The following is a 22855-nucleotide window of genomic DNA, read 5'->3' on the forward strand; positions in this document are numbered from 1 at the left end:
CGAGCTTCTTACAAAAGTGGCAGTTATAATAATTTTAATTACCTTACAGAAGATATCAAATTGCCCTAATTGTCTGGTGGCATTTAGGGATTGTTGTGGGTAAAATGGGAGGAAACAATTTCGTAGGGTCCCACCCCCCACCACACCCCCCCCTTTTAACTTGACTTAGTTCACTGTTACACATTTTAACCATCAGCCCAATTTTCACAGACCCCTGGTATAGGATAGTCTTGGAGAAAGCAGAATAAGTTTCTCTCCATAATATTCAAAATGAACTAGAAATGATAATTCGAAGTACTATTTGCGGCTTACTATTTAAAGCACAGGAAAAACAAAGAATAAACTCCTTTAATTTTGTCAAAGGCGTACAATGTTTAAATTCAGCAGTGACTACAGTTCAAAAGACCAGATGTTCTTGTGTATTTATATAATTATTTTGCACAATAGTTTACCACTGGCAAAAAAAAAAAAAATCAAAGCATATTGTTGTATTTGGCATTTCTGTGCTTGAAAAAAAAATAAAAAAATCTAGAGATTGCATTATATTGAATTAATTCTAATTTTATTAAAGCCGAAAAGAGAGAAAGAGAGAGAAATAAATGGAGAGGCAGTCATATTAGCGTTACACTAAATTAAGCCCAAGAATAAGAAGCAACATTGATCTGAGAATAAAAAGCCTCACCTCTAATGCATTTCGGTTCACAGGGGAGAAGCTGAAGCAGTATGACCCACTGTCAGTCTATTTTCAGATGAACATTTGTTAAATTCTAATGAAAAATGTGCACTTAAACTCTGGCAAAGAGACAATTAGTACTTTTCCCAACCCTGCCAAGACTCTAAAAAAGAAGAAAAAAAAGAAGAAAAGAAAAAGAGAAAGAAAAGAACACAGAATTTTGAAAGTAAAGGAAAAACTATGAGAAACAAGCACTTTTAAAATAACCTGGAGGATGCTATCTTGCGATAAAATTAGATGCTTCCAGCAAAACGACCTAAAACTGAGGAGTTCCTGCTTTATATTATATATGGATATTCAGGTAGGAAATGACACAGGTTCCCGTAATGAAGGACTTTTCTGACAGTATATTTATTAATAAAGAAAATAAAATAGGCCCTTTCAATAAAAGCTACTCACCTAAAAGGAACGATTCTGGAATATAATAGGATGAGTGTTCTATAACGTAATGCAGTTAAAATCCAATTTTGATTCTTAAATATATATCTTCCTCACTCTTTGTTCACATAGATGATCAGTGTGAAAAATGTTTTGGGTTGGGAAGACTTGGTATAAATGAATATCACATTATGAGAGGAGAAAACGTTTCTCGTTTAATATTATTCAGATTTAGTAACTATTTTTTTCTCATAAACCAGAGAGAGAGAGAGAGAGAGAGAGAAATTACTTTTATTTAAGAGACCTGAGAACTAGAGGCTCAGAGAAGCTATTCACTGAGAGAACAGAAAAATTGCATGCTTTGTAGCTCCTGGGTACATACTGTTGCACCCGGAAGGAGCAGACAGGTGGAGGCGCTGGTTTGGACATTGGAGCCAAAAAGAGTTCTCTTGGGAAGAAGTTGGCATTTGAGTCCTCTGCCTGGGGAATCGGACTAACCCCGTTTGTCAACTCTCCTGAACCATGTTCAGAACAGGCTCTTTCTCTTTGCCATTTTGGCTCTTAAGGGACAATTTTACTTACCGTCATTATTGCATGCGTTCCTTGCCGTCATGATTCTCTGCAGGTGAGGTGCACTGTAGTAATGCCACCCCACGATGACAGGGATTTTCTTACCCTTTCTCATTGCTGTATCCTTTACACTGGGCACATAGGAGGCTCAGTAAATAATTATCCATTAAATAAATATGTACAATGCAGAGAAAGTGATGACACAGACACCATCCTATCTGGAAAAACAAGTCTCTGAAAATGCTATGCATAAAATGAAAGGAAATGCACTCCCGGGGTTAAGTGATAGAAAGTTCCTTTCCAAAGCCGTTTCAGCGTTTCAGTACACTTAAGAACAAACTGGCCTTCTTCTCTGGCCTCACAAGTCTCGCAAAGATGCCCCAGAGACACTGTCACCCCGAAAGCATTTCGGGGAACCTGGACACGCCCTGGATCACCCTTTCCTGAATTAATAACTGCGCTAGCGAGGCGCATGTTCACACCAGTGCACTGTTCCGTTAGCAGTTTGCGCGTGGTGGGAAAAGATGGTGAGGCAGGCAACAGAGTCCTTGCCAAAATTTCGAATGTGTGACACCGTAAGAAAGACACCGTCAGGAGCAGTTGCTAATTTATTTTAAGTGCCCCCTGAGTTTTTAATTTAACTGGGAAAATAAATAGATAAATCCGAGGCGCTCCCTGCCAACCCAGCCCAATACTGGGTCTGCCAGTGGCGGTGGAGGCTTGCGGGTGACAGCGACAGCCGCCAGCCTGAGGTGTCAGGACGCTCGGCCAAACAAGCCGGGCCAGCGATGACTATTCCTGGTTGCATTCGAATAGGATATTGTCACCGTTGTATAGAGCTGACCTTCCCTTCTCCTAAATTGGCTGCTTACACCCATATTAATTTTCTTTTTTTTTTCTTTCTTTTCAGATACTGCAATTCCAAACAGTACCGCAGGCTTCTCCAAGTCCGGATTCAGTGGCAAGTTTGGGGATGCAGTCCGTCTAGTTTAGAAATTCATTATCCAAAAGTGAGGAGCCCAGCAGATATTATAGTTTCATAAATATGCAGATTTTGTTTATTTAAACATTTTTTATTACATTTTGTGTTTTCCTAAATTGGGTCATCATTTTAATATAATTGGAATCTGATGTGTGTCCTGTTTTCCTTAAAAGCCATCTGGTTCATTTTGACTTTCAGAAACGAAATTATTTGCAGTAATATCAGGCCTGGCCCATTGCCCCTTTGGGACCAACTCACAGCTTCAGGATGTCGGACCAAGGAAGCCATTTGGGGAGGGCTCCCCGCTCCCCACTCACATAAAGGGTGTCCAAGCCGGACAGCTAAGATGGGATCCATGCCATGAAATTCTCCGAGGAACTCAAGGAAGCAGCATTTGACTGACAGGAATACACAGAGTCCATTGGGCACCATCTTGGATGGAGGGCGAATAACTAACAATCACCAACGTGTTAAGAACACAAAATGCGGCTCCAACATTTTGCTTGCTCAGCAGATCATGAGCTCCATCTTTCATGGGACTGAGCGCCCAGTAGGTGCTGAAGATGGGTGTTGATGGATGGGGATTCCAGAAACCCAAATTGTAATAAAATCGATTATCAGCTATCTATTGCCACATAACAAATTACTTGAAACTTAGTGACCGAAAACAACACAATTTAGTACCGCAGAGTTTCTATGCGGCCAAGGCTCCAGACATGGCTTAGCTGGATCCCCCAGCTCGGGGTCTCTACAAAGGTGCTCAAAGATCTGCCAGGGCTGCAGTCATCTCAAGGCTCACCCTGGGCAGGATCCGCTTCCAAGCTCTCAGTTCCTTGCAGACCGTTGCACTGAGGGTCTCCTTCAATTCCTTGCCATGTGGGTCTTTCCGTAGGGCAGCTCATAGTACGGCAGCTTGCTTCAGCCAAGAGAGCAAGCGGAGGTCAAGAAGGCAGGGCAAGCAAGACGGAAGTCAGTCATCTGCCACCTAACCTCAGGCATAACAGCCCATCCCCTTTGCTATACTCTGCTGGTGAGAAGAGAGTCACCAGGTCAAGGCCACACTCAAGGAGGGGATCACACAGGGCATGAGCCATTGGGAACCGTGCCACAGGCCGCCCGTCTGTCACACGTGTATTTATGCCAGTGCTATAGGTCAGGTAAAGGAGGAATCCAACCAGATAGCCGAGCCTATATTCAAAATAAGAAATTAAAATGAAATGACCTGTCCCTTAATCTGTAAAACAGTTGTACCCCTTACGGAGTGCTCACTGGTATCTTTCCCTCACAGGTACTTCCTGTTATCTCATTTAACCCTCCCACAGCCCATGAAGCAGTCTACAGATGGAGAGGCAGGGACTGGGGGGCCGGATTTTTTTAATCACTCATCATCTCGGCTTACAGAGCACACAGAGAGGAGCTGGGCTCTGGAGTCAGGCTGATTTTGAATTTCAGTTCCTAGACTTTCTAACTAAATGACCTTGGCAAGTTGCTTTTCTTAGTTTCTTCGATAAAATTAGTATAATAATACTACATTCCTGTGGCAAAGACTACAGGTTACCTAGCCAGTATCCACCCTCCTCTGCATCCTTACTAAACGAACCCTGGGATGACAGAAGGCAGCAATGTACCTACCGTCTCTCGCAGACAGGGACGGCCAAAGAGATTTAGGTAGACATCATTAGATGGGGGTTCCAGGGAAAACTTTTAAAGGGAGTCAGCTTGTCTAGGAGGTTCACCTCCTGCCTTTTCCTACTTTCCTTTCTGCTGCCTAGAACGTGGGCATGATGGCTAGGAATACGGCAGCCGTCTTGCCACCAGGAGGCAACCTTGAAGATGGAAGTAACAGCTACGGATGGCAGAGCAGGAAGTTGGGAAGACTCGGGGTCACTATTGGTGGGGAAAGATTCTATGTAGAGTCACTGTAGCAGCTCTGTGGAGTTCATGTAACATAAAAGAAAAATAACATTGAAATGCTTTAAGCCATTGTTATTTTGGGTCACTAACATCTGAGCCCAGTTCCTGGTTGATACAATACCTTATAGGTTTGTTGAGAGAATAATGCACAAAATAATGGATGTTTTCTGTACCTGTGCCACACACTCCATCAAGCTGAGATGTAAGTGTTGGTGTTGCTAGGTGTTTACATATGCACAGAGTCTGCATTTAAAGAGCACCTCAAGAAATCATCTGTCCCACTTACTTACATCCCCATTTTACAAATGAAACAAGCAAGATGCAGAGAGGTGAAGGGACTTGCCCAAAGACTCGCAGATAGAGAGCTGTGGTGGCGGGGAGGGGGTAGTGGGAGTGTGGGCTTTCATGCTAGTTTCTCATCCTCAGTGCACGATTTTCTCGGCAAGCAGTTTCACCTTCATTTCTCGTCAGCCAAAAGAGAAAAAGAAGAAACATGACTATTTTGGGTCCCCATTAAGTGGTAAGGTACTTTCAGCTCAACAATGGTATACGGCTTGTCCCGTTACAGATCCATGGTCTTCAACCATTGCCTTTTCTTGTTTCAGTGTTTCAAGGAGCCAAAAAGGGCAGACTACAAAGAGCTGAGAAGTAGGGGGACAGGGGATGTTGGCTGCAGTACAGTCAGAGCTGTAAATTATAGTGGGGAGAATCAGAGCTTGAACTTGGGTGAAGAACTAATGGCTGGGTTCCATGACTTGTAATTGGCATGGTGGCCTGCCATGAGACCTGGGGTTGAAGTTGAATTGGACTAACGTAAGGCAGAGGGTGATTCTACAGACACAGCTAAGAGGCTGGTTAATGGAAGGGCAAGGGGTGGATGAAGGATGAAAAAAAGAGAACTGGGAGCATGTGAGCTTGTCAAACGGAGAACATTAACTTGCCTGGCATGGAAACAACAAACACACAAACAGCAAAAACCTCAGCACACCACTTATATCAGTAGCTCCCACCTTACCGTTTAATTCACATTTTTAAACAAAAATTTAAAACAAAGAAATGCTCACCTTCAAACTAATAACTTTCGCATGGCACATTACATGTGCAAAGTGCTTTATATGACCTTACTGAAGCAGGGTAGCAATATTACTTCCATTTTGTAAATGAGACAAGTGTGTGTCAGAGACCCTAAATGATTTGCTGCAGGTATCCAGGCTAGTAAGACAGCCACTGGAAATGTCATTCTGGGTCTTCTAACTCACTCCTTGGCCTGGCCAGTAAGGGAGGTTTCCCCAGACACTGGCTTGAGACAAACTAACACCATATAAGGAGAGATGTCCCCAGAGAGAGCTGCAACGTCTGGTGATTGGATAAGGGGCAGCACAGCATGAAGATGTGAGGTCATATGGGGGGAGAAAATGGATATGAGACAAGATTTGGGTAGGGGGTTATGTGCTTATTGTTTGGCATAAAATGTCTTGTGGGTGACTGTAGAAAGTGGAGGAGTGGTCGAAATGTTTCGACACTGGCAATAAGGCCTACGGGGATAAGGCCTTCTCCCCTCTGCCCAGCCAGAGCCGGTCCACCATCATGGGCTAATCCAGCCTGTTCCTCCTGCTTATCCCAGTACATAATGCTCCTCTCTCCTGAAGTGTAACTGTGCAATGACACACATAGAGTTTCTTCATTGTGGGCTATCTTGTTCTGCTGTGCAAGTCAATATTGCGTCTATCACCATTGCATGAGGGAAGTGCGTAAATATGAGTCCGCCATGTTGGAATTCCAACTTTGCCTCTTCCAAAATCATGACCCTGAGCTTTCACAATGTTTGGTCTTTTAAATGGAGATTTTTAAAGTTTACCTTATGGGAGTGTTTTGGTCATTAAATTAGAAAATAGTTAGAAAGTTCCTAACACAGCACCTGACATAGGGAGCCAACATTTGAAAGTTCCATTCTTTGGACCTCTCTTACTAGCTGCTTGTGAGGATAAAAGAAAATATCAACTCCAACTATAGGGACTTATTGACGGAGACCTTTAGAGGTACTTATTGCCAGTTCCCCGGATCTGACAACTCATTTGTAATTTAATCATTCATTTATTCATTTTTTCAGAACAAACATGTTTTCCTTTAAAGATATTAATCAAGTGTGCTAAAATGTTTATAATACTTGGTTTAGTAATATCACTCCTTGGACTCTAGCACACTGAAATTTTCTAAGTACAGAAATGCCTTAAATTTAGTCCACTGAAGCATTAGTTATGATGGTTGAAGAATGGAAACAACCCAAGTGGCAAAGAGGCTACATATACAATGATAAGTTTGCACAGTGAAATGTTAGCTTATCCATTAGAAACTTCACAGAGAGAAAGTTCATAAGGACATGGACAAATATTATGCAATTATATGTAGAAAAAAGGCAGAGCATATATATACACACACACACACACACACACATATACACACACATATATATACACATGTATATAAATAATCAAAATATAAATAGAGAAAAAGTTAAACACTTAAATATAAAATAATTAGGAATTCATTAAAAATAATTATGGTACAGACATGAGATAACTACTGTGCATGTGTATAAGAATAATTAATACTTCAAAATACTATATATGATATGTTAAGTAGAAATAGTGAGTTACAAAATAGGACATACAATATGGTCCAAATATTTTTTTATATTACTATCCTTATTTCTATATAGGCACAGAAAAAAAATGGACATAGCACCAAACACTGAAGGAGTGAAAAGTAAATGACAGGATTATAAGTGGGCAGGATTTTTATTTCCTTCATGCTTTTCTGACTTTGCAAGTATGCTGCTGTCTGCATGTGTTTCTTGGGGATCAGAACAGGACCCCTCCAGTAAGACTCACCATTGCTGATGCTGCGTGCCAGGTATTCCTGCTTCTCCCACTTCTATCTATGTGACAGATTGCACTACCGTCCCCTTGGGGTTGAAGGGAGCCGTGTGACTAGTGTGGCCAGTGATCGTGCGTGGAAGTGAGCCCGTCACTTCTGGGTGAGAACACTTAATTGTCAGTGTCTCCTTCTCTGAATTTATTTTAAGGAACAAAATATTTTCCTGGGTGAGTTTCAGCACAATTGTACTTAGAATCAAAGAGTAGGGAGAGCAAGCAATTTTCTCAGCCCTTTCCTCTGCTGTAATCTCATATCCTATGAGTGTTTTTGGATCTTCAGTTCACAATACAGGCATTTATAGTGCCATTTTGGACATAAAGTGCAATATTTGGGATCCGGCCTACTGTCACTGTTACTTTCCACTTAGTCAGACCCTTCAACATCTTTGACAACACCACGGTCCTTCCTGAGATGTCCCCAGGATGCCAATTTTGGAACCTAATGGTGTTTTGTGTGTATGGAGGTCCTAAGAATGTACAGGGGGTGGAGGGGGCGGTATCTGATGGGTCTGGTTCAGGTCTCAGCCCTGCCTGCTACCTGTGGGCAAGGGCTCAGAAGGACCCTACACGCTCCCAGCAGTGGAATTAACACAAGATACCTGTGTCTTATGGTGGCTGCCCGCACACTGGGCTTCCAGATGCAAACACCTCAGAGATCTTTGGGTCGGACCTTGGAGAATGCGGAGTTAACAGAGAACAGTAAAGGCATTTCTGGTGGCGGGGGAAACATGAACAAGAGTTTAAGGGCTTTAAGAACCATGAGGCAGGGACAGCTTGAACAAATGGATGAGGATATGCAGAATCCTGCACTTCTGGGCCACCAATCTCATCAGAAATGGTCCATTCAGTCTTTCGTGGGTGCTAGAAAGCGGTGATCTTTCCAGTCCCTGAGAGATTTGCCTTGTCTCCATACTATTAATGATGCTTATTTAACAAATATTTCTTGAGTACCTCCTCTGTGCCAGACGGGGATCTAGCATTTGGGGCACATTATCGAATAGCTCTCCACTCCTCCCCTTCTAATTTTATTTGGAATAAATTTATTTTTCAAGGAAAACTTATATCAACACCATAGAGGAAAAGCCACATCCACGCTACTAAGAGAAGGCAATCAGGAAAACAAATTCAATTAAAAACACAAATCCTCATAGTCTCATGAGATGCCATCGCTTGAAGCAGCCCAAGATTTCACACTTTTTATTAAAAAAGTGAAGTTTAGCAAATGCTAAAGAAATGCTGGGGACCAACTGGCACCATACAGGTCCTCTCTCTGTGATAAAATCAGAAAAGTGGGGAAGACTTGATGAAGAAGTAGTGGGCCACTTCTCTGACTTATGGTGGTTACATTCTGGTGCCCCCTGGAATGATACCAGACTGACATATGCCACATGTCCCAGAAACCCGAACTAGAGATCCATAATCCTTTCTATTATTTCAATTCTAGTTATGAAGCATGACTATCCATTATGCTAATGGTAGAGCCTTAATACCCACATGGCCTGATTCCTGCATGACCCCAAACGGTAACAAATATGACTATGTCCATTGGACAGGTGAGAAACATGACTCTTAACCAGGTTGCCTGGTGGCACATAACTGGCAGACATTAGGGTCAGGATTTGAACTCACATCTGTCTGACCCTATCCACTGACCCACGGACTTTCTATTCGTCATCACAGCTTTTTATTGGGTAATTGTGTAATTGCTAGGCTGATGGGCTAGATAGGCAGCTTCATATTTCCTCCAGATAAAATCAAGTTGCCACACAGTAGATTGCACATCATTCTAGAAACGTGGGACCCTTCTTCCCTGAAATTAAAAAAAAAAAAAAAATCAAGCCATTTTCCTTTCATTATCATTTGCTCCTTCCCCAAACACTCTGCCTTGAAGCATTTCTGTGCATCCTCTCAAGTGGCTGTGTCTTTCAGTTAGGTGTTAGAGAGAGACCGAGACAGGAATCAGGCGGGAAAGAGTTAAACACTTTATTATTCTTGCTGCAATTGGTAGTAAATTGTGTAATAGTTTTCATGTCTTAATTACTTAAATTTTATATTGTGCTATAGTGATACTGTCTCTCTTTTTGTCTCTACACAATTGTATTTTATAATAGCTTTTATTAGAACCTACATGAATGGAATTTAAAATGAACACATCACTTCTGTTACTTGTGCAGTATAGAAAAGAGAGCACTTCTCTGATATTTGGCATGAAAAGTACTTTCCTTTGTATTTTATGACACATACCAAGTTATATTAGGTGGGGACATATTTTGAACAGAATGGTAACTAAGGGAGACTACAGAACCTCTTTTTTCTGCTTTTAGTAACTTCCTCAGTAAAGAAAGGTGTGGGGCATTCAGTATATCAAGAAAAACTCCCCCACAAAAGAGTTATCTAATTATAGTAAAATACAAACGATATATACATTAAAAAAAAAACAGCTGAGGTTTTCTTTTGGAAAAATTGGACCTGATCTACGTATTAGAGAATTGTTGGAAAATTTAGGTGTTAAATTACAATATCGTGTTTCATCTGTTAATGTAGCAGCTACATTTATTTTTTAAAACCAAATAGTTAATAGTATGTGTAGTACATTGCACAAATGTGTCTCACTCTGGCTTCTTTTAAAAGGCTGTGATCTGTTCAACATAGAGTTTTCAAAACAAGCCCATAACTTGCCTTCACGGAAATGTAGCAAGGGCTTCAGTACCACAGAGCTGAAAATGGTTTTTGTTTATTTTCTTCCCCATTTCCCTTGGTATTTTTTTTATTTAACTAAGTATAGAGGAATCCGTAAATCAAAAAGTCAGTTGCATATAGAAGCTCAAATACAGAGGGGGGAAAAATCTCAACAAAGGATTCAGTGGGTCTTTGAGAGTGATGGCTATAGAAATAAATGTGAAGAAATATTATAGATGCATATTTAATATTGTTGTGTTTATTGCTCCATTTATAAAAGTCAACCAGCTAGAAACTGAATGAATAAACTCTTCACAGAACATAAGTTAGGTACAGCATAAGGTGTACCTTAACTCTTACCATCCCCAAGGCAATTAATTTAGAAAATCATTGCTTCCTTATAATTGAGTGCGGTTTTTCTGGTTGGAAGGAAACAGTGCAAAAGCAATAGGCATTTGTTCTTGGCCGGAGTCCATTCCTACCTTTCCAGTTACTGTACTCCCACAGGTAAATCTTCTCGGCCCAGCTCATGTCACCTCCTCTGCGAAGCCCCTCGGGCTTCCTTGGGAACAATCGCTCTCTCCCTATTTTGGCTCTGAATCTCAACACAGGCTAGCTCCCTTACAGACAGCTCTGCCCCTCCACTAAGTAGGAAGTCCTTTCCAGGAAAGGACCTTGTCAGCTCATGTTTATGTTCACAACACCTAGTCCATTTCCTCTCTTACGCAGGATGCTTAAAAATGACCCTGGTAGCTTGCAATTGAATTATGCCAAAGCAACCACGCAAGGCTAGGTTTTGCAACCTCACCCCAAAGAGATCAACGCACTGTCTCTACCCTCAAGAAAGTTCAAACTCTATCGATCAAATAAGTCACATAAAACAATTAGAGAGATGCAAGATGATAAAGTGCAAATTTGGGGTGACAGACTGGACTTTTTATCATCAACAGAGGAGAAGCTCAAGGGACTGGACTCAGAGGGAGCAGCGCTCCCCGACAGGAGAATTACTCCAAATGCCTGGGCCACAGCATGTGTTTCTGAATAAGGTTGTACTTTCTCATATAACAGAAAGTCACCATGTTACGTAAAACCATATTTCACATGTTGGGGGAGAAGAAGGGAGGGAGGGAGGGAGGGAGGGAGGAAGGAAGAGAGAAAAGGAGGGAAGGAGGGAGGCAGGAAAAAGGAGGGAAATAATACAAAGACACCAGACTCCTGTCTTCTTCACAAGCATCTTTCCATGATTTTGCAATTACCAACTCAAGGCCCTTTCCAGATGCTGATTTTTTTCCAATCTGCCACACCCCTCCCTTTCCTGGGATCAACTGTCTTTCCAAATTACTGTGACCCCAGGCTGGCCAGGCAGGTCTTCCCTCATTTGTTCTGCCAGGTCCCCCACCGTCCTTCCTGGCTCTCCATAAACCGCGGATCCAAGAGCTTTTCTGCTCCAAGATTTGGTTTCTTTCACTCACACTGCTACCCCGCCTGCACTCTCCTAATCCATCAGTTCCCTTTTATTTCTCTCTTCTTTTTATTAACATGTCCATGCTGTTACTAGAAGTAAAGGGCTTCTTGAGGAACTAATTCCACCACATTTGTTTGGGTGTTATATGGATATTCAGAATGGAGATCAAGAGGCACAAAAATAGATTTTGTTGATTTATGAGACCTGGCTGTTTTCAATTCCCCATCAGTATGAGCATGCACGATGCAGGCAAGAAATGAAGCATCTGCTTCCCCCACGTTTCATTGGTGAACTTTAGCACCAGATGTAAATCATTCATGAAATCCCCAAGTGTTGGAAGGTACTCGTCCCTCGTTTTCACAAACATATACTCCACATACTGTACCCAGTGTTTTCTCTCATTTGTTACAAATGGTAGGAGCAGAATTTTAATGACTAACAGAAATAAATTTTCAGCAGTATGGGAGAAAAAGGTAGTTCTGGAAACCCTAACATGCCTCATTGCTCACCAAAGTTCTTCTGGAAACAAAAAGATATCACATTAAATTATCACAATCCAACATCTCCACCACCCAGGAATTTAAGGGTATAAGATACATTGGCTTGTTGCTGGTTTTTTTGTTTTTCGTTTTTTTAAATTCTTGTTGGGGGTGTCAGATCTGTGTTAGTAAAGAACCTCTCAAAGCCAAGGACATTTCCTTCCTGTCGACCACCTGCCCTGTTGGTCATACCCTTCACATTGCCATGACTCCGTTCTGACATCGACTACATTTATTGAACGTCTACATAAGACACAGTTCTTCCTTTCAAGATGCCCATAGTCTTGCGAGGGTGGGAAGAGGGGAACAAAGAGGAGACCAACACACATGTCAACAATGTCAGTGCTGAACGGTGCCCTGGACTGCCCTCAATTTGCCGGAGGGTCCCTGTCTTCTGGAAACAAATGTATGTCCTGTGGGGGAGTTGAACGGGAAGGTCAGCTGGGGAACTCTGCCATCTTCTTGGCAAGGAAAGGGCAGGTGACCTAAGCAAACTCACATCACCTGTGGATCTAAGAATGGTCAAAACTGATATATCCCAACAGTGGTGGTTCCTGCTACTGAGTCCCCTTGGGGTGACCCCAGTTCCTGTCCTCTCGTACCCAAGTTGTTCAGGCCTTCCTCTGATTTTTGGTCTACACCATGCCCTTCCAATCAGCTCTGTTCCATGAAAGTCATCTAGAGTCAGTTCCAGTTGTTTGCCATACAGGTACCCGTATGGGTCCCTCTGAAAAATGCTGTGAATTTTAAGGAAATTTCAGGGAAAGCACAGAGTATGAAGTGACCAGCTCAGTCTGGACAAGGGGGAGTGGAAGCTATCAGAGAAGGCTTCGTGGAGGAGGTGATGTTCAAAAGATTATTAAAGAAAGAATAGAAACACAAAAGACGGACTTCAAACTCCTTTTGCAAAATGCAGACCAAAGTTGTGAGGCTCAGGGCTCTGCCTCTAATTGCTCAGAAGAACATAAATCTAACAGTCAGTGTCTACTGAATACATTCTTAGGATGAGTATCCTACTAAACACATATTATTTTCTTAAATCCTCTCAACTCTGCCCGAGATCACACAAGAGAGATTCCCCAGTCCTAGCTTTTTGGACTGCACCAGCTGCCTCCCTTTCTTTCTCTTCAAAAGGAAAGTTCCCTTTGAGTCCTTCCAAAAGGAAATTCTGTAATTCCACAAATTCCTCCTGTAATAATTATGGTGGGGGGAATGGAGTGGTTCCTGGGTGGCTCATCCTTGATATTCTCTCTCTCCCAGAGGCTAGAATACATGGCAAGCATATGTGGAGGGTGTGGATTTGGCAATTGGCAATTTGACAATTTGGCATCTCTACAGTAACACATTTTTGTTGCTTTTAGGTCAGCTAGAAGGAGAAGACCCAAGGGACCCTGCCATTAATAGCCGAGTTGGAATTTTAATGAGAAAGACTTATTTTTATGTCTCCAAGAACTCACCCCTTCGTTCATCAATGCATCCATTTACTCACTTATCAATCAACTCATCCATTCTTGATTATACTGTTTCAAGAGTTATTAATTTACAGGAGAATAATGTCATGTAAACATTCTGAAAGGCATACTGAATTTTCTCACTGCAATTCCAAAGAGGCGATATTCTAAGTAGAAAATACACTGGTCTGGGTGTCCGGAGATCTGGATGCAAGACCCAACCCTGCAACTTACTAGCTACGAGAACCAGTCCCTCTGCCTCAGTTTCCTCTTCTATACACAGGAATCATAGTCTCTGTGTCTGTACCCGAGGTTGTCAGAAGGACTGAACAAACTCATGGAGCCACCAGTCCTTCGCTTGGTGACCTAAAGTCCTGGATAATTCCATGATATTATTGCCTGGGTTTCCACCTTCTGCTCTCTGAAAGATGTATGAGCTTATAAAAGTCATTTCCACTGTCTGTACCCCCTTTCTCTCCTCTGGGGAGGGGAGAGGTTGACTCCCCAATTTTGTATAGTCTTTCCAGCTCAAAACACGTATGATTCTCTACAGTGACTTTTCACTGTATATTTGAAGACATGTACTTCAAGACATGGGTCCACCTAATTAGATTATTTCATCTTTGTCGTACTGGTGTTCCCCTTGCTACACCTCTGTACCCCCTGAAAATTCCGATGGGCCACACAGGGCAAAGCATGGGCCTAGGGATGTTCCACTGTGCCTTTGACCTTGGCTGTGCCCATGTCAGGCAAAGCAGGTGATGGCTCCTGACTGGGGGCTCATGAAGCCCAGATAGTGAATTTATGCCCGTTCCTAGAAATGCTTACTTAATGCTTTTGTCTCATCTCATCCCTGCAGAATAGAAGCCTGTATACGACTTTCCTAAAGCTCTGATGTCTTGGGTGCTTTTGTCTTACTCTCTAAGACAGCCCGGGCCACTCACATCCAGCCTCTGCATCTCACTCAGTCTCACTTTGTAAATATTGGTAACAGCAGCTACGCCTTTGGGAGAGATCACGCTGTGTCTGCCACTCTCCTGGAAGCTTTGCGTGCCTTCTCTCACTGACCTCTCACAAGAACGTTATGACAAAGGTGCTGGTACTACTGGTCTATCATTTATGTCCAAGAGAATTGGGTCTCAGAGAAGGGAGGTGACCTGCTCAAAATGACCTGGCTAGCTGGTGGTGGAGCCTGGTGGAACAAGCCAGGCCTACAGTCAAATTCTTAACCATGAGGACTGCTGTCACCCTTGAAAATATTTTCATTCTGTCTCTTTTTCCTCTCTGTTTCCATCCTCTCATTTTCTTTACACAGTCACATACGCTAGTGCACACATACACACATGAGCTGGTAAGAAAATGGAAGAGGATCCCACCCAACCTATCTTGCACGATGGATCAAGTCACGTGCCCTCCTCAGCGTCAGTGTCTTTAAAATAAGACTGTTGCACCTCTTTGGACCTGAACGCTTAGCTTGATTTTCACTTTAAGACAATTTTCTCCAAACATCTTTATTATGACTTCCATTTCTGCTGTTCTGGTTTCTTGTTTTCAATGTGCAATAATTAATGTTTTTCTCTATTATTCATACTTATCACGTACACTTTTATCATTTTTACCTTTATTTTTTGCTTCTTCGTTCTAAGAGGATTCTCAAGTTTGTCTTCCCCATCATTCATTCAAATTTCTTTCCTACCCATTTTCCTTTTTCAGTCTAAAATCAATATGTCCTACTCCATTTTCAGTTCCTTACAATTATTTCTTGCTTTATCTTTCTATTTTTGCCCTTTGCCCTCAGGTCCACCAGCTTTGTTTTTTTCCTTGAGTCGTTTGCTTTTTTTCTAGAAACTTTGTCTCCCTTATGCTATTTGGGATTTTAAACATTTTTTTAATTGGAAAACAAGACAGAAAATTGCCCTGGATGCCCTAAGCCACCACAGTTAAGCATGTATTTTATCTTTTGCACAGATGCCGAAGTTCTGGTAGAGGGGTGTGTGTGTGTGTGTGTGTGTGTGTGTGTGCGTGCGTGTGTGTGGCCAAAGGAGGGGATATGAAGAAGCTATAAGTGTCCAAAGAGGAGAAAACCACCAACTTCCTTGTCCTATCCAGTTGAGCTCCTTTCCCGGGTGGCTGCTCTCACCTCCGTCACTGCCACTCCTCTCAATGCCAACGTCCTCTCTTCCTCCACGATAAGCCACAGAGCGGTAAGTTTAGAAGCCAAGGTTTGGGAACTAAACATCCCAAGTGAGTGGGCAGTGGGCAGATGCACAGAGCCGATGCCCCCAGGCATTCGTCTGTAACCCAGCAGGACCTGCCAGGGGACACGTGTGCCCCCTCTCCCTCCCTCGGCGAGGCCCAGAGCAGTGCAGAACATGCTTCGAGTCTTCACTTCCTTCGGGCAGCTGGAGAAACAAAGACAAATTCTCCTTTGGAACCTCCAGTCTACTTGATGAAGCATCCGATTGTCCACACAGCACAGAGCAAAGGGCCCTGCCACCGGCTGTGGGGATGACTCAGGGAGCATTTCTCCTGTTTCAGCTGACGCCGTGTGTAATCCTATGTGACTAATGTCTCGCCCTGTGATGAATCACGCAGGCAATCACCGGAAGCCGGACCTTCGGCAAAGCACAGTTTATAAGGAGATTGTCTCTGCGTGGCCGGGATTGGGGGTGGGGTGGTCCTGAGGGGCGGTTTGCTCTTCAGCATCACTTCAACTCTTCCTTTTTCACGGGCCCTCAGCCAGGGGCCAAGCTCCTCTGAGTGATGTGAGCAAACACCCTGGGTCCACATGGCCATGGCCCCCAGTGGCAGGGCCTGGCGAGGAGCCAGCAGGAAGAAACAGGAGAGTATGTTCATCAAAGGAGCCTGATCTTCTTACAGGCTGACCCTTTGTTCTTGCTGTTTATAATTGGCCAAGATGTTGACTTCACAGGTAGACAGACCTCCACTTCAACAAACGCAAAACACTGGAGTGGGAAATGCATTCGCTTTTGTGTTCCTGGGAACACAGCTCTGCCAACCCATTTTGTAGATCTCAAACTGTTCAAAGCCGGGACCTTGGGGCTCAACTGGTTCAAATTCTTGCTTTCTAGATGATGAAACCCTGATTCTCAAAGTGTGTGAAGTGTCCCACCTCTGGGCGCCCACCTCGGCCCTTATCAGTGCACCAGTCCTGGTGTCGCTGTGGTCAGCAGAGTAATGCCCCAAAGATGTCCATGTCCCAATCCCCGCAGCCTGTGAATATGTCACCTTACATGGAAAAAGGGACCTGACAGATGTGATTGAATTAAGGACCTTGAGATGGGGAAACGACCCCGGCTTACGCAGGTGGACCTGATGGAATTATAACTGTCCTTACACGAGGGAGGCAGGAGGGTCTGAGAGAGGAGACGTGGCAGTGTAAGCCGAGGTTGGAGTGATGATGGGCCACAAGCTAAGGAATATAGGCCGCCTCTAGAAGCCCGAAAATGCAAGGAAACAGATTCCCCCTAGAGTCCCTAGAAAGGAACACAGCCCTGCCAACCCATTTTGGACCTCTGACCTCCAGTAGAGTGACATAATAAGTTCATGATTTTTAAGCCACTAAGTTTGTGGGGATTTGTTACAGCAACCACAGGAAACTTATATAGTCCATTTCTCTTTGCCATCGATTTCCTCCAAGAAACTGAGAGCATTGTTGAGAATAAGAGCTGTGCCTCATCCATCTCTGTGACCTCAGACCTAGCAGAGTGCCTGGCATAAAGTAGGTGTTCAGTTAACATGCCTGAGACCATAGGGAGCCCCCAGAGGGGAAGTGTCTGGCCCTGGAGGTGGAAAGGAGAAAAGGCAAAGCTGAACCCAGCGCCCTGGCCTCCCCATGCATCCTTCCCCCTGCACCACTCCAGCTGACAGCACGCACCCTGCTTCTGCAGGGCCACACCCCCAATCCCCGCAGCACCTGGGGACCCCTCTTCATTGAGCATGCTCTTTCGTGGGAAAAGGAGCGAGAGAACAGAGGTTACTCTGCCCCAGTCCAAATTGTCGGACATGATTCTGGCTGCAATTTGTTGAAACTGTATGCCAGGCACTGAGCTGTGCTCTTTATCTGACTGAATTTAATCCTCGCAACCACCCCATGCAGTAGGTTTATTAGAAGCCCTATTTTTCAGCATGGGAACTGAAGCACAGAGAGGTAAAATAAGTAAAAGAAAATAAAACACTCTGTCTGACTAGAAAGTCCTTGCTTCTAGGTCTGTGCTGTGCTCATCCTCTTTGAAACTGCATCTGTTGTCTAGTGATATGGAGACTAATGCCCCCATCAGAGTGTAGAGAACACATTCATTCACTCATTCATTCATTCATTCATTCATTCATTCTTTCACCCAACGGGGTTCCAGACACCATCCTAGGCACCAGGGAATATAGCAAGAGAGAGTGGAGGAGAGACACCCTATACAAATGAACTAATGTATGGTAAGAAATGACATCAGGTAAAGGCTATGAAGGACATTTTTAAGTAAATAATGTTAAAGACATAAGCGTGGTGCCCAGCACAGAGGAGATGCTTTAAAACTGCTTCTGAATAGACATAGGGGCGCTAAATCGATTCCCTCACTCAGAAACGTCCATTGCCCCCAAAGTGCCAGGGCCAGGCCAGGTGGGCTGGGGAGGGGGAAGGGGTGCCTGGGGCTGAGGCAACGTCTTTGGTGTCATGTAGATCCTGCCCCGATGGGCAGGGTGACAAGTGCTGACGAGTTAACTTGTGGCTGGTACCCACAAAGATGACACCAGCAATGATAACGGCCCCAGACTCTTCTCCCCACTGCACGCTCTCGTCCTCCAGTCCATCCCGAGAGTGAGTCTGGACCCACAAACCAGCCCAAGGAGACCCACAAACTCATGCGCCTACATGAGCACACACACAGTGATGCAGGCCAGGTGTAGAGGGCATCAGAGAGGTGAGGATGGTGGAAAACTGATTCTTTTCCCCCAGAGAAGTTTCACTTTCAAAGTGTCCAGATTTTTTTTCTGTTGGTAATTCAAATCATCATCAACCACGACAACAATTTGCCCCATGTAGGGTGATGCTTGGCGGGTGGGGGGAGGGGTCAGAATGCATCCTGGAGCTTACCTCAGGGGCCCCCGACGTGTCGTAGACTGTGGTGACAATAACCATGATGAGGCCAGCGACACACGGCGCCGAAGTAGTTTACCAGTATTTGGATGTATGCTCCTCTGGTAGATATAATTATCCTCGTTTGCAAGATTAGGAGACGGGCTCAGAGGCGTGAGCTAGCTTTCTCAAGGCCCCGCAGTCAGCAGGTGGCACAGTTGGTTCAGTTCCCGGAGTTTGGTTCCCACGCCTGAGTGTCTACCTGGATGCCATCCTACCACTCAGATGGGGGCAAGCACCGGTGTGCTCATGGCTGCATGAGGCAATGCGGAAAGAGAGAGCTAGACTCCACGGGGATGCTCTGGCCAGCCCTGCAGACTGCAACCCAGGCCAAAGCTGAAGAGAGTACTCCAGGGGCTGGGGGGGGGGGTCCCTGGACCAGGGCCTGTGCAGCCCCCAGTTTCTCTCCAAGGCAAGTAAGGACTGACCAAGCCCTTATCGACTTTGCTTAATGCTTCATCCATTCGTTTTCTTCAGAGCCCTGTATGTGTTTGAAAATATTCCTCTTCATTATTCATATTGTACCACAAGAATGATATATTTGAAGAAATCATCATGAATAAAGTGGCCAATTTAGCAGGGAGATTTACTAGGAAAATACTCAGTAAAAAATAGTCAGCCACCACATTTTCTGGGAGAGGGGGAAAATAAAATGCTGTTTGGGCTTTAATAGTTATAGAACAATGCTCATAGCTGCGGGATCCTATTCAATAACGTCTCCTATCACAATTCTCGGACAGAGAAAGAAAAATTTTATTTTTAATAACGATAAAAGAGGAAATAAAATGGCTGCGATTCTAATTAAACCTAGTTGCAGAAAAAGAAATCATTCTCTTTTCCCCTAGCATTCTAAAATAGTTTTGGGGGAGGGTAAACACATGTGTACATTAAAAATAGAATTGCTAATAATCTTGAAAGAGAATGTTCTGGGTTTTGGGAGGCCAGATGGCAGGGCGGTAAGAGCTTCTTGACAATTCTCACTGGCTTTCAAATCCAGGGGTAAGTTTGCTAGCATGCCTAAAGCTCCATGTCCTCATCCTTAAAATGGGGTTATTATACCCAGCCGACATGACCAATGGCCCTCCAAAATCTACGTTCTCCCTTCCATCATGTGCCACTGTCACTGGAAGGGGCCAGTAGAGAGCTGATAAACCAGCTCACCGAAAAAAAACCAAAGCATTTGCCAACTGCTGTGGTGCAAATACTCCCACTGTGGACCGTTTCAAATTATCAACATGATGTCACTCGCTGAATTTGGCATTGGGGAGAGATGCACCAAGTCGGTTCTTGGTGGCACCAGACGGCAGTGGACCCCAGGCCACATTTCCCAGCCAACCCGCATCTCACATACAGGTGTGGCCCTGTGATAATTTCTCAGTGGTCTGGGTCACTGCCAGGGCAAGCTTTTAAGAAGTGGGGCTGCCTCCCTCATGCCCGCCCTCACCTTTCCTGCCACGGGAGAATCATGGCCACAAGAGGGAAGAAACCTGAGTCCCCAAGTCACTGTCCTTGTACAGAAACACCCTGAACTGTTAGGAAATACCCATTTGGGGGTCTTTTTGGTCCAGCAGCTAGTATTACTCTAACCAAAGAACCCGTATTTGCAGACGATAATAATAGCGCTTACCTCACAGAAGTCTGTGGAAATCACCTAGCTCAGTGCCAGGCACAGGGGGACTCTACGTATTCTCCCCATTATCAGAAGTACACCAGAGATAGAATAATTAGTCATATGTCATGGGACACAGAGAAGCCATCTACTTTGCTCATATATAAATATGCTACTGCTAGCAGATATCTACTGATTAATTAAGCACACTTATTGAGCATCTGCTACTTGCAAAGATGAATATGTTATCTTTTCCTTCCACAAGGCATCTAAACTCCAGTGGGGAGAGAATCCATGTACACCCATGGCCACGGGAGACAAAATGGGGCACATGCTCCAATGACAACAGTAATTTATAGTGACCGCTCAACAGCTTCTTTGCACAGAGAAGGCACTGGCACCTTATGTCAGCACCTACCCTAAGGGCGGGTGTTATTATTATCCCCATTTGACAAATAAAGAAAACTGAACCTAAGTAAATGTCAGAACTGGGATTTGAACCCAGGCAGTGTGAGTCCAGAGCTCACACTCAGAGGCACTGCATGGCACTACTTCCTCGACAAGGGTTCAACAAAAACACAGAAGCTACCAAGGGATGGGGCACTTTTGAGACGGTCCCTGAAGGAACGGAGGGCCCGGCCACCTGAACCTGAGGACAGGCAAAGCTGAGGCTGCAGAGATTTGGAAAAGGAAGTGGGTTCTCGAATGTGGAGAGCCCCACAGGCCTGGTTAGAGAGTTTGAACTGGACTCCAAAACTCAAAGAACTTGAAAATAAATTTTTAAAAATGAGGGCTTGGATGATTCAGCTTCTTCCCTGCAAACAACTACCAGGCTTTAATTCCAAGTAGGAGTTCTTTCTCTGATTGGCTCAGATCCGATACACGTAGCAGTTTCTCTCCAGGACTCAAATGTACTGACATTCACCATTAATATGTGAGCTGACCTCTGCTCGAATATCCCCTTAGCAATGCATGTCCCCCAAACCCACACTCAGGCTAATGATGAAATTATATTTTTTGATTTTCAGTTTCTAGGTCTCGCCATTTCCCCATACTTTATTATACTTTGACTAATTCAATTGTACTTTGCCAACACCCGTGAGGGGAGATGTTCCCCAAAGAGATCTCTTCCAGCTGTAAAATATACATAGACAGGACATCTCGAAACACCGCAATGTTAGCAGTGGTTATGGAGCGTCTCATCACCGTAGTTTTAAGTCACAATTTATAATCCTGACTTAAACAGGAAAAACTCTTCAGTCCAAGAAAGTTCTGTGTCCATGATGCGATTGCAGGAAGTGGTAGAGAATGCCATTTCAAGAAATCCTTCTCTTTGGGGGAGGGACAGATGGCTCAGTTTGTTAGAGCACGAGCTCTGGGCAACGGGGCTGCCGGTTCAATTCCCACATTGGCCAGCAAGCTGCGCCCTCCGCAACTAGAATGAAGTCAATGAGCTGCCGCTCAGCTCCCAGGTGGCCAGATGGCTCAGTTGGTTGGAGCACGGGCTCTCAACTGCCAGTTCGACTCCCGCAAGGGATGGTGGGCTGCGCCCCCTGCAACTAACAATGGCAACTGGACCTGGAGCTGAGCTGCTCCCTCCACAACTAAGACTGAAAGGACAACAACTTGACTTGGAAAAGTCCCGGAAGTACACTGTTCCCCAATAAAGTCCTGTTCCCCTTCCCCAATAAAAATCTAAAATAAAAAAATACAGAGAAAATAAAAAAAAAGAAATCCTTCTCTTTCTGTTCACGGTTTTGCAAAACATTTAAGAAGAATTAATGCTCCTTTCATTGTGGTGGTGAATAGGGGCTAACTTCAGGGACTACAAATCACTGAATGGGCCTAATGTTATAATTAACGTAATACAGAATTAAAAATAACAGCCGTAGATGGACCTGTACCAGGTATTAGGTTGGTGCAAAAAGTAATTGTGGTTTAACAGGTTAAAAATAATTGCCAAAAAACGCAATTACTTTTGCACCAACCTAACAACAATTAGCAAAAGCTTTCCCAACACTCAGAGGGTTTTGACCCACTCCCACCCTAGACAAGGCCAGAAGCCTCCCTCAGTGGAATCACACTGGGAAGACCACATGGAGGGAGCTCAGAAACACGTGGAAAGATTTTTTTAAACTTACTTTATTCACCCGCTCAAAACTTCTTGACCTGGCTGGGCTAACTCCCATTCACTCCTCCAGGTAGCAATGCAGACATCACCTCCTCCAGGAAGCCCTGCACGCACCTGTCCACTGAGCCACACTTACATGCTCTGGATTTTCGGCATTCTTCCCGAACGAAGCATTCTCACTGGGAATATTCTAGAGTGCGTATTTTTCATGGTGGGCTGTAGGTATCTACTGAGCTGTCAGTCTTTCCCTCTCACCTCTGGACCAGGGCCTCATTGGGGGATGAGTCTGACACCCAGCTCAAGTGCCGGACAGGGC

This window comes from Rhinolophus ferrumequinum, chromosome 6 (genome assembly GCF_004115265.2).
Source record: "Rhinolophus ferrumequinum isolate MPI-CBG mRhiFer1 chromosome 6, mRhiFer1_v1.p, whole genome shotgun sequence".
Taxonomy (NCBI): domain Eukaryota; kingdom Metazoa; phylum Chordata; class Mammalia; order Chiroptera; family Rhinolophidae; genus Rhinolophus; species Rhinolophus ferrumequinum.